We start from the raw sequence: 9,630 nt of genomic DNA, 5'->3' as shown, positions 1-9,630 counted from the left end.
CCCCCCCCCCCCCCCCCCCCAAATATGACGCATGTGGTGAGGTAAGTGTGGCAGATGCCCACGTGTGCAGATGGTCCAGTCTGCGGGTCCCTGTCCGCCCATATAGGCATAGGCCCCATCAGCCAGATGTGGTCACTGCACACCACAAAAAACCTTTTAAAGCATTGAAGGGATTTCCACCCTTAGTTTAGCATGTGTTTGATCCAGGATTTCCCCCTGTTTTCTAGATTTCATTATAGAGTTCAACTGGATCCCAGATTCAGATGCTAATTTCTAGATTTATGTTTTGCAACATGGTGTGTGAAGAAGACCCCAAAACTACAGCAGCAAACTCAACAATCAAGAAATTGGATTAATGATGATTGCTGCAGGTTGTAACAATTCAAGATTGCATGTGTAATGTTACTCTGGAAACATGCCCCCATTCTGACACTCCCTCCTCTCTAAAGGCATCACTGCAAAAGCCTTCAGCATTTTAGGAACCAAATTAATTGCTTACACTCTCACATCTATATATGCATCATAATTGCTTACATCTATATATGTTTCTGAAAACTATGAAGGTGTACAATTCAAGCTGGCAATACCTCCTCTATGATGTGATCCACATTAGTAGTCCCTAGAATAATCTCCTTTGTAAAATGGTTTATTGCTATAGATCGTACAAACATGGTGGATTCATTAAGTTTTCTTGATTGTTACAATAATTGAGCCAATATTCCGGTACTGCAGCTACATACTACTCCAATTGAGAGACATCGGCCATCAATTGTAAAGAAGAAGTTAAAAACAAGTTATGTAAACCTTAAGAAAAACACACCAAAGAGACAGGACACACCCTCAAAAAAGCTGCATAGTCATAAAAGTATTGTTTGTATTGAAAACAGTATTGAAAATGTTGTTAAGCATTTAACATGTTTTACTGAGATGATCATGTCAAGGTGTATCCTTGGCTGATGAGGATGAAACGTTCATGTAAAACATGAGTACACTTCAAGGAGGTGGCTTTGCAGGCAGTTATATTGTTGTGATAAGGGGGTGGCATGGAATGGCTGGCGTCACACAGTCTGAAAGATGCAGCTCGTGTTTTTTCTTCATACAATATGGTGCACTGGCATATATGGTGGCTGGCTCCTGACAGTGGGCAGTTGTTGTGGTAATTGGATGTTTTATACTTCCCGGTTTTCTGGCAGGGCATGTTGAGTGCAACAAAGGTAATCACACATTTGTAGTTGATTTCTCGACAGATTCGGATCAAGTCGAGAGATTAGCTTATTGAATCTGTCATGTTTTCTGTCATGTTTGCAACCTTTTAGAGCTTTTACTATAGAAGCTGATGAAGTTGAGTTTTGAAATATTTCTGCTGAATGTCAGGGATTTATTGCTGCTGCTGTGGTTTTCTGAAAGAGTTATAGTTGATAAAGTTCATTTGTCTAAAGGTGATTAAAATTAACAGCTGGAATTGTATGAACAGTTCTTACACTTCTAGTTGTTTCAAGATAAAGTCCAGTGTCCAGTATCAATTTTGAATTTCTATTGTGATTTTTGGTTTTGGTTTTAAGCACAATATTTTATCAGAACTAGAGGTAGATGAAATAAAATCATTAGTAGTGTGTTTCAGGCAGGTAGAGCTGTTTATTTGCGCTCCACCACAACAGTCAGATAAGTTGAGAAACCTGTTTCACATAACTGGAATGTAGTCTTTGATATCAGGAAAAGGCAATTTTTAAGCTTCAATATTCAGTTCACATATCCTGTTAGTGGTAGCCATATCAGCACTGACTTTTCTTCTCAGAAACCAGAATAAAAAGGAAATTAATGTTTGCAGAACTAATTGCTCTGAATCTAAAGACAACTTGGGATAGTTCATACCATGAGACACTAGAGTGTAATCACTCCTGCCATGGCAAGTGCAGAGTTTCTGAAAGTTGAAGATCCTAAATGTGGTGGTGGTGGCAGGCATTATGTATACATTGTGTAGTTTACCACAATAGTTGCACTTCATTAGAGGTGATTCTCAAGGCCTTGTCCTGCTTCGCAACGTGACAAACATGTTTCGGTCCTCTAGTTACTTCAGTTTTCTGGTTGCAGATGGAGACAACATTTTATACATGTATGACAAGGTTGAAGTAGTAGAAGGAGGATCAACGGATGTTTACATACAGGAATGTCATAAGCAGTTTAGTTGTACACCATGTTGTGACACTGCCACAGATCACACCATGAGTGTGCTGGATGTGTTTAGACAGAGGAAGTTCCCGTCAAGACCAACAGTCAAAATCAATATTGTGATAGCATCCAGTTTACCATCTGATGGAGACGATACATGAGCTTAATCAGTGTGCAATTCTGTGATGGCTAATAAACAACGATGCTGCAATTCTTGTATAACGGTCTTTATTAGTTACATTATTGTTTCTAGCATGTCTTAATTTCAGTTGTGTTTTTCTGATGTAGAACTATTGACACTTTGTCACATCTCTGTCCTTCTCCATCTTTCATTCAGTCTGTTTGCAGTCAGTGGCATGAGCATCAAATTTACAAGTTAATAATATTCAGTCATACCTGTAAAACAATACTTCATGAATTCTGCTTTGGGTTTTGCTTAAGTAAGAAAAAAGATAGAAATATTTTGTGGATGAGGCCTTTTGAGGCTTTGTGGGGTGTTTAACAGGAGAAATAGTTTAAGCTTTTCTGGACAGAAGGGAATTTAAGTGAGTAAGAAATTCTGACAAAAGGTGTCAAAGCTTAGGAGCAATACGGTTCAACTGTTTATGAAAGGTTGTGGATCCTGACATCAGGACCAACATTGTCTTTTGCTTATCCGGACTTGACTTGATTTATAGAGTACTGAAGTTCATTTCTTAGTTTGTAAGTCTCAAATTTACAATTCCCACTTGTTTCTCACATGCACTAATTTGTAGCTGTTCTTAGTGATGTTGTATTGTGTCTTTTTCAGGGATTTTTAACGTAACTTAAGTTCATATTACATCAGCATTAGAGGGTACAGGAGCCATGCATACATCTTGTGTTTTCTATTCTTTTTTTGGTGTTATGCATGGTTTCATTTTCCATGGTTTACCTGCATTTTTTCTAGGATCATGTGGTGGTGAGTGTAATGAAATTACACTATACCAAGTGAGTTGTGTCCAGGAGTTTCCATCCATATTGAACACCTTATTTAGAAATCCCTTTCATGTATCAGATGGGCTGATGGCTCTTATTCTTTCCATAGATTCTGAGAAGATCGCCACGAGATGATAAGGGTAAATTTTTGTCCATTGTGGGTCTTTTTGCGGTCTGGGCTTGCTGTTCCAAAGGCAGTAGCCAGGAAGCCCTTACCCCAAAAAGTATCTGCACTGGATTCTTGCATCTGAACCTGACGTCACCTTTCTTTTTCCCAGATGGAGCAGTGAGTATCTCTCATCTCTGTGGGGGCTTCAGAGTGAGGCCAGTAGTCATTCGTGGCATGCACACAGTACTCGGAGGTGCATTAAGATCATTCACAATTAGAGATTGTCAAAGGCTTGGCCACAGTTAGGTGCGGCTTTTGATCAGTTATGAAACACAAGAATGGCATAGTTCAGGATGTAGCAGTGTAGATGTCTTAATCGGATCAGGCAACCTGAGAAAAATCCAATAGCAAAGAGTCTCACTACAGTAAGAAATAGACAGCGAATTTAGTTGCCCTGACCTCAAATCGAAGAGTGTAAAGCAACACTTCCTAAAGTTCCTAATATCAAAATTAACATTCAGGAAAGAACTTTAAACATGCCAGTACAGATACATTATCCACTGTGCACAGCAAAGGGAGTGTCATTAGACTGCAGAAAAAGCTATGTCATCTTTAGTAAATATACAAAAACACTCTTTTCACAAAGCAATTCGGGTAAAAGCAATTAATGATTTTTCAGATTAGGCTATATAGTAGTCCATGTTAATAACTATAATAACAGAGGAGCAGGTGCAGATAAAGAAACACAGATGAGCTAGTTAATATCTGACAATCCAGACTTTAGAAAGAAAGTCAAAATGTCAATGAGATTTTGTACCTGACAAATTGTACTGCCATTGTGTTGTAATGTTTTTGGCCAAAACACCACATTTTGCTGTAGATCTTTCATGTCGTCTTATTTTCTTTTCTCACCTGGAAATTGTTATAAAACTCACGGACAGTAATAGGCTTCATGAATATGTGTGTACATTTTCAATGATTTTGCATCATCTCTGAACTTTGAATTGTTTCTCAAAGTGTGTTAACTGTGAAAAAAACAGGATGCAAAATTTTTGCATGGATTTGTAACTGCCTGGTGCTTTTCACACCTCCAATATGCCCAAGGAGTCATTGCTCTGGTTCATCAATCTATGCACAAACATTTTAGATTTAATGCTACAATATATAGTTTAGTGTATATTTATAGAAGATACACTTAAAAATGCATTTTGTCACATATGTAATAGGAGCATCTGTTTCATGAATCACCTCTAGAAACAACATAAATAGGATGTACACAGTGAACAAATGAGCTGAGGAAAAAAAACGTAGCTTCAGGCCTTTGATGTGATGTGTTATGTAAACTTGATACCCATGAGCCTTCACATGTGGGTTTTGCACGTCAAAACCTGAAGCAGTTTTTGTGTGTGCTGACAAGGACATTTCACTTAAACTAACCATCTGACCTCATCGCTCAGGAGTGTTTATATGCATGTTTATATGTGTACACTTGTGTACTGTACATACAGTACACAAGTGTACATGTGACGTTCCTTGCAGCATAGCGGGCAAACACAATTAAGAGCATGTTAAGTGAGATTATGCAGATGTGTAGCATCATTCTTTATAACAGGAGTGATCATCTCTTTCCACCTCAGCATCCTTTTAGACTTCTCTCACCTTATGATTCTATATCATTACCTGTTCACTTGACTGTTTGTGCTTCTGTGCTCATCCATGTTCAGTTTTGCTTGATTTAAATCCACTACTCGTCGTTGTCTCAAAGCAGCTGCTGCCATTTACATGTTCATTATTGTGAGCCGGACATTTCCTTGTAAGTGTTGTGCCTTGTTGAATAAAGACGAAATAAAATTAAGATAAAATATTGTACTGTTTTGTTGTGTCTTCAATATATTGTAACCAATCTAATCTTTCCTTTGGGATGGATTGCAGTTGTTTTAATACACTGAGTGTGTATACATGTGCTAAGTGTGTATTTTTTTTGAAAGTACACATACTAAATATTGCTAAATTCTAAATTACACTAATACTAACATCGCAGTTATAGTTTATCAGTGAAAGAATGAACACATTGATTGCTAACTGCTAACAAGAATTTATCAGTGACTGTTAACAAAAGCCCAGCTCCTTAAATATTAAAAATACACTGCAAGTACTACTGAAGCAAATCAAAAAAACAAAACAATACGCTGGTTATTGTCTAAAACTGATGTCACAGTCCAACATCAGCCCCAGCTAATCCCGGGCTAAATCACCAACTCTTCCTGCCTTGTGTGTGGCTTTACTATCACAGACTAATACAAGTGGCATGTTTTCCAGTAGACCAGGCCTCTGCATCCCTTAATTGACCTATCAAATCTCTGACTGACCTTCTGACTGGAGCTCGAGATTCCTAGTTAGATCACAGCCGTGGCCCACAATCTGTGTGTCATATCGCCCTAGGAAATAGGACAGTGCCTCATACATGTCATCAGATAGGGACATGGGTTGGTGGATGCACATTAGCAAATTAAATTTGTAGCCACGGGCAAAAGACAGTGGGAAGGGAGTTTTGTCTCATATCACTGTGCAATATCTATTTTCAACATGTGGTTCCATGTTGTTTGATACTGAATACACTGTTCGGAAAGAAGAAGTACTTTGGGGGCATTTTTATTGCTTCACAGTGGTGAAATATACAGTATGTTTTTCTTTTAAATGACTTTTAGTGGCACATTTGCAACAATGCAGCCTAAAAGTTAAGTGCATGGATTTAAATTTGGATTGTGCTTCGCTATTGAGAAGCACATCATCCAACAGACCAGATGAGTTTGAGAATATTATTTATAAAGAGGAAATTAATAATCAAATCAAACAGCTGAAAGAACAGAAATAGCCAGTTGCAATAAGATGAACAGAAGAGAATAGAGAACAGAGGGTGGAGAACTTTTAGCGTACACCACAGGAAAATACTTGCTGACTTTGTAATTCAAAAACGTACGGCCTTAAATGCATGGTTTCTGAGATGTTGCATTTCATAGGAGATTCTTTAAAGGCTTAAAAGGAAATGAATGGCAAGTATAATGTCATACAGTGCTAAGACATACTCAACACAGGCTGGCTAACTGATCCATAAGTAAATCTCTGGGTGAGTGCAGCTCTCCAGAGGACATTTTGAGAACTGCACCCAAGAACACACTGCAGCTCCCATCACAAAGACAAACAAAAGACGGTTCCAAAAATAACCGATTCCAATTTAAAAAGTGTTCCAGTAATGTCCCAGCTGGAAACAGAAAGAGGTTACAGCAGGTTTATTTGGTTAAATCATGAAATTCATACGGGTAGTCTCCTCCCCCCTGACAATTTACCCAAAAGTTATGGTAAAAAGTGTTAAACAGACATGAATAATTCACTGCCTTGTTCGGTGTAACAAAATATGCTGCACAAAATATGCTATTCTTGGCTTTCAACCTTTCAAAGATCTGGTTGGTGTTTTGGTTCTCAGACTTTTTGCCAGGCAAAGCCAAGTTTTTTTTTCCAACTCAATGATGAGATAAATTGAATTGCCAAAAGCCAACTCATAAAAGAGATTTGAAGGGACTTGAATGGAATCAACAGAAAATTAATCTTGTTCCACTCATTTGGGCTGCTGGTAGGACTGGCAACAATACTGTGTTTTTATTCAGGTCACTGGTGATGATGCAAAAAAAAAGGAATCAAGCACATTTAGTAGTTCTGGTAGATGACTTAAATTACTTCCAGGAGCAAGCAACCACTTGTTTCTATCAAAATAGTGGTTGAAACCTCAGCATAAGCGGTGTAGACATCAGCTCTCTGAACACTGTAGCTGTTTTTCACTTTTCACTTCATTTCATTTCACTTTAAGGAGTAATGTGAAATGTAATAAAATTGTACAGGATCCAAATAGAGTAAACAGTGAAAAGGTCAGCAGATGACAGAACAGGAATGCATTCACATTAAAAAGAGAAAATTGTGATGGATTATGACTATGTGGCTTTAAAGCTACACTTCAACTTCAAAGATTCAAATTCTATTTATTAAATTTGAGAACCCCTGTTTTAAATATAAAATGAGAAAGTTTATGCTAACATAGGCAAAGAGTTGGCTTCTTATTACATTTGAACAACTAGAAAGACTGAGGCTGTACAGGCACCGCTGTGCCTAATGGAGCAACATGCTAACTTCTCACAGTCAACGTTCGCTATCTTAGTTCAGCCTGTTTGCATGCAGCTGAGATCTAATGAAAATGCCCATTAACTTTTTGTTTTTTGATTAAGAAAAAGGAAATAATATGTTTGCAATTACATATTAAGGACACTGTCAAGCATTTTGAATAAAAACAAGAATAACATAAACAGTTTAAATGTATGTCATTGTGTTTTTTTCCGTCCCACCCCTGTGTTTCATCTGCCACATCCGGTGGGGACGAATGAAACAATGCGCAGCTTTTGTTTAAAATCAAATTATACTGAAGTCGTTACACATTTTGACAAGATAGCAGCTTGTATTGATAGAATATTGATCACAACAACAAATTATTTCTGTCTGTTACGTTATTTTTTTAAAAGGACATATCTTAAAAGTGTGTCAATCATCTCTCCCCGACAGATGAGGCTAATGGGAATGTCATTAGTTTTGTAGGTATTTAGTACATAATGTTTCCCCGAAATTCACAACTCTGACAGTCTATGACTGAACTTTTGTCTTTAGTCTCTGTAGTCTCTAATCTTTTTGTGATGTATGATACTTTGGGGGCTTTAAGTCTACAGTACAATCCTTCTCAGACCTTTGTCATGGGTATTAAACCACAGCTATTTCCTGTACAGACAAGTCATCGCCTACAGTATTTGTACCCTGGTGCACAACAAAAAAAATTCACCAGACAGGGTTGGGAAGTTTATGTTGAAATTAGTTGGCCCGGTGCCATGTCAGCTTACTGGAATTGACCAAAGCAGGCATTCCAAGAAATTGCTCCTCCCTAGTTCAATCGTTTGTCTCTCTATATAATCTACGTCAGAAGCAAAGTTTTTTCCATCTGAGTCACGTTATTCCTCCAACAGAAAAAGAGCAATGTGTTTGAGTGCAGTAGGCCAAATAGTTTATTTTGGCAAGCTACATTATATGATCATTGCTTTCAACAAAACTATTGACATTAAGTAAAGTTCTGGGAATTTCATGCCACTGGACAACAACTATGGAACTGGGTCTCAATTAGCGCTGATTTTAAAAGGGAGACGTTACACACAACAGTATTGGACCAGACAGAGAAGAATCAGTTTGTTGGAATAGATCATGGCTCAGTGACAAGGCAGTGAAACATATAATTAATTCACTGCCCTGTATGTGGAGGATTGATGTTTATTTCGCACAGTATGATCATAGTTATTAGACAATAAATAAAATAATTGCATAAAAACCTACAATCTAGATGAATGTAAAGGTGTGAGATTTCTTAGAAGCAAAATCAGAAAACTCACCAAAATAATATTTTCTATGTTGGATTCTATGTTGGATCTTTAAAATCCAGCAGTAAACGAAAGCAATGATTCTACCTCTTCAGTATATTTAGTGTAATTCTTAACAAACTGATGCACAGGAGATTCAACCTGCATAGCATAAATGTCTGCAAGGCTTAATTTTGAATGAGTGTCGCCCACCCTCTGCACAACAACCAGAAATGACCATAGCAAGGATTCCCTTAGTGTGAAGGAAGAGGATACAGCCTCCAAAAGTTGTGACTAAAACAAGGACAGGTTTCCTTGCTGAATGGAGAATTCCATTCATAAGTGTGTTTGGGAATTTCTCAGAGGAATGCAAAACATGTACATTTCTCAATTCAATCTATGTTAACTTTTAAGGACACCGAGACCATTTTACACGCCTTCATCTCATCACGCCAGGATTATTGCAACAGCCTTTTCATCTGTTTAACCCAAAAATCTACTGATCGACTCCAGACTGTCCAGAACTCAGCTGCCAGGCTTTTAACCAGAACAAAGAAATATGACCACATTACTCCTATTTTAGCTTCATTACACTGGCTCCCAGTATGTTTTAGAATTGACTTTAAAATTTTATTGATCACTTTTAAAGCTCTTCATGGCCTCTCGCCTTGTTATATTTCTGACCTTTTAGTCCCATACACACCAGCACGTACCTTGAGATCCTCGGGCAGAGGTCTGTTGTCTGTTCCAGAGTCTCGACTGAAAACTAAAGGGGACAGAGCGTTTGCTGTCAGGGCCCCGAGGCTCTGGAACAGCCTGCCCGAGGAAATCAGGTCGGCTGAGTCAGTGAAGTCCCTTCTTAAAACATACTTTTATAGGAGAGCCTTTCCCGATCTTATTTGACTTTATTTTATCCCTTTTATTTTATTCTATTTTACTTATTTTATATTT

General features: G+C 37.9%; 1 protein-coding gene across 1 annotated transcript in view; it reads left to right on the top strand.

Annotated features, from left to right (window-relative positions):
- The window catches only part of gorasp1a (golgi reassembly stacking protein 1a), a 19,262-nt gene that overhangs the window by 5,440 nt on the left and 4,192 nt on the right, over window positions 1-9,630 (top strand). The window lies entirely within an intron of this gene.

The sequence above is a fragment of the Micropterus dolomieu genome, linkage group LG06, assembly GCF_021292245.1.
Source record: "Micropterus dolomieu isolate WLL.071019.BEF.003 ecotype Adirondacks linkage group LG06, ASM2129224v1, whole genome shotgun sequence".
NCBI lineage: Eukaryota > Metazoa > Chordata > Actinopteri > Centrarchiformes > Centrarchidae > Micropterus > Micropterus dolomieu.
The sequence above is the reverse complement of the archived record's forward strand: the minus strand, read 5'-3'. Positions and strand labels throughout refer to the sequence as shown.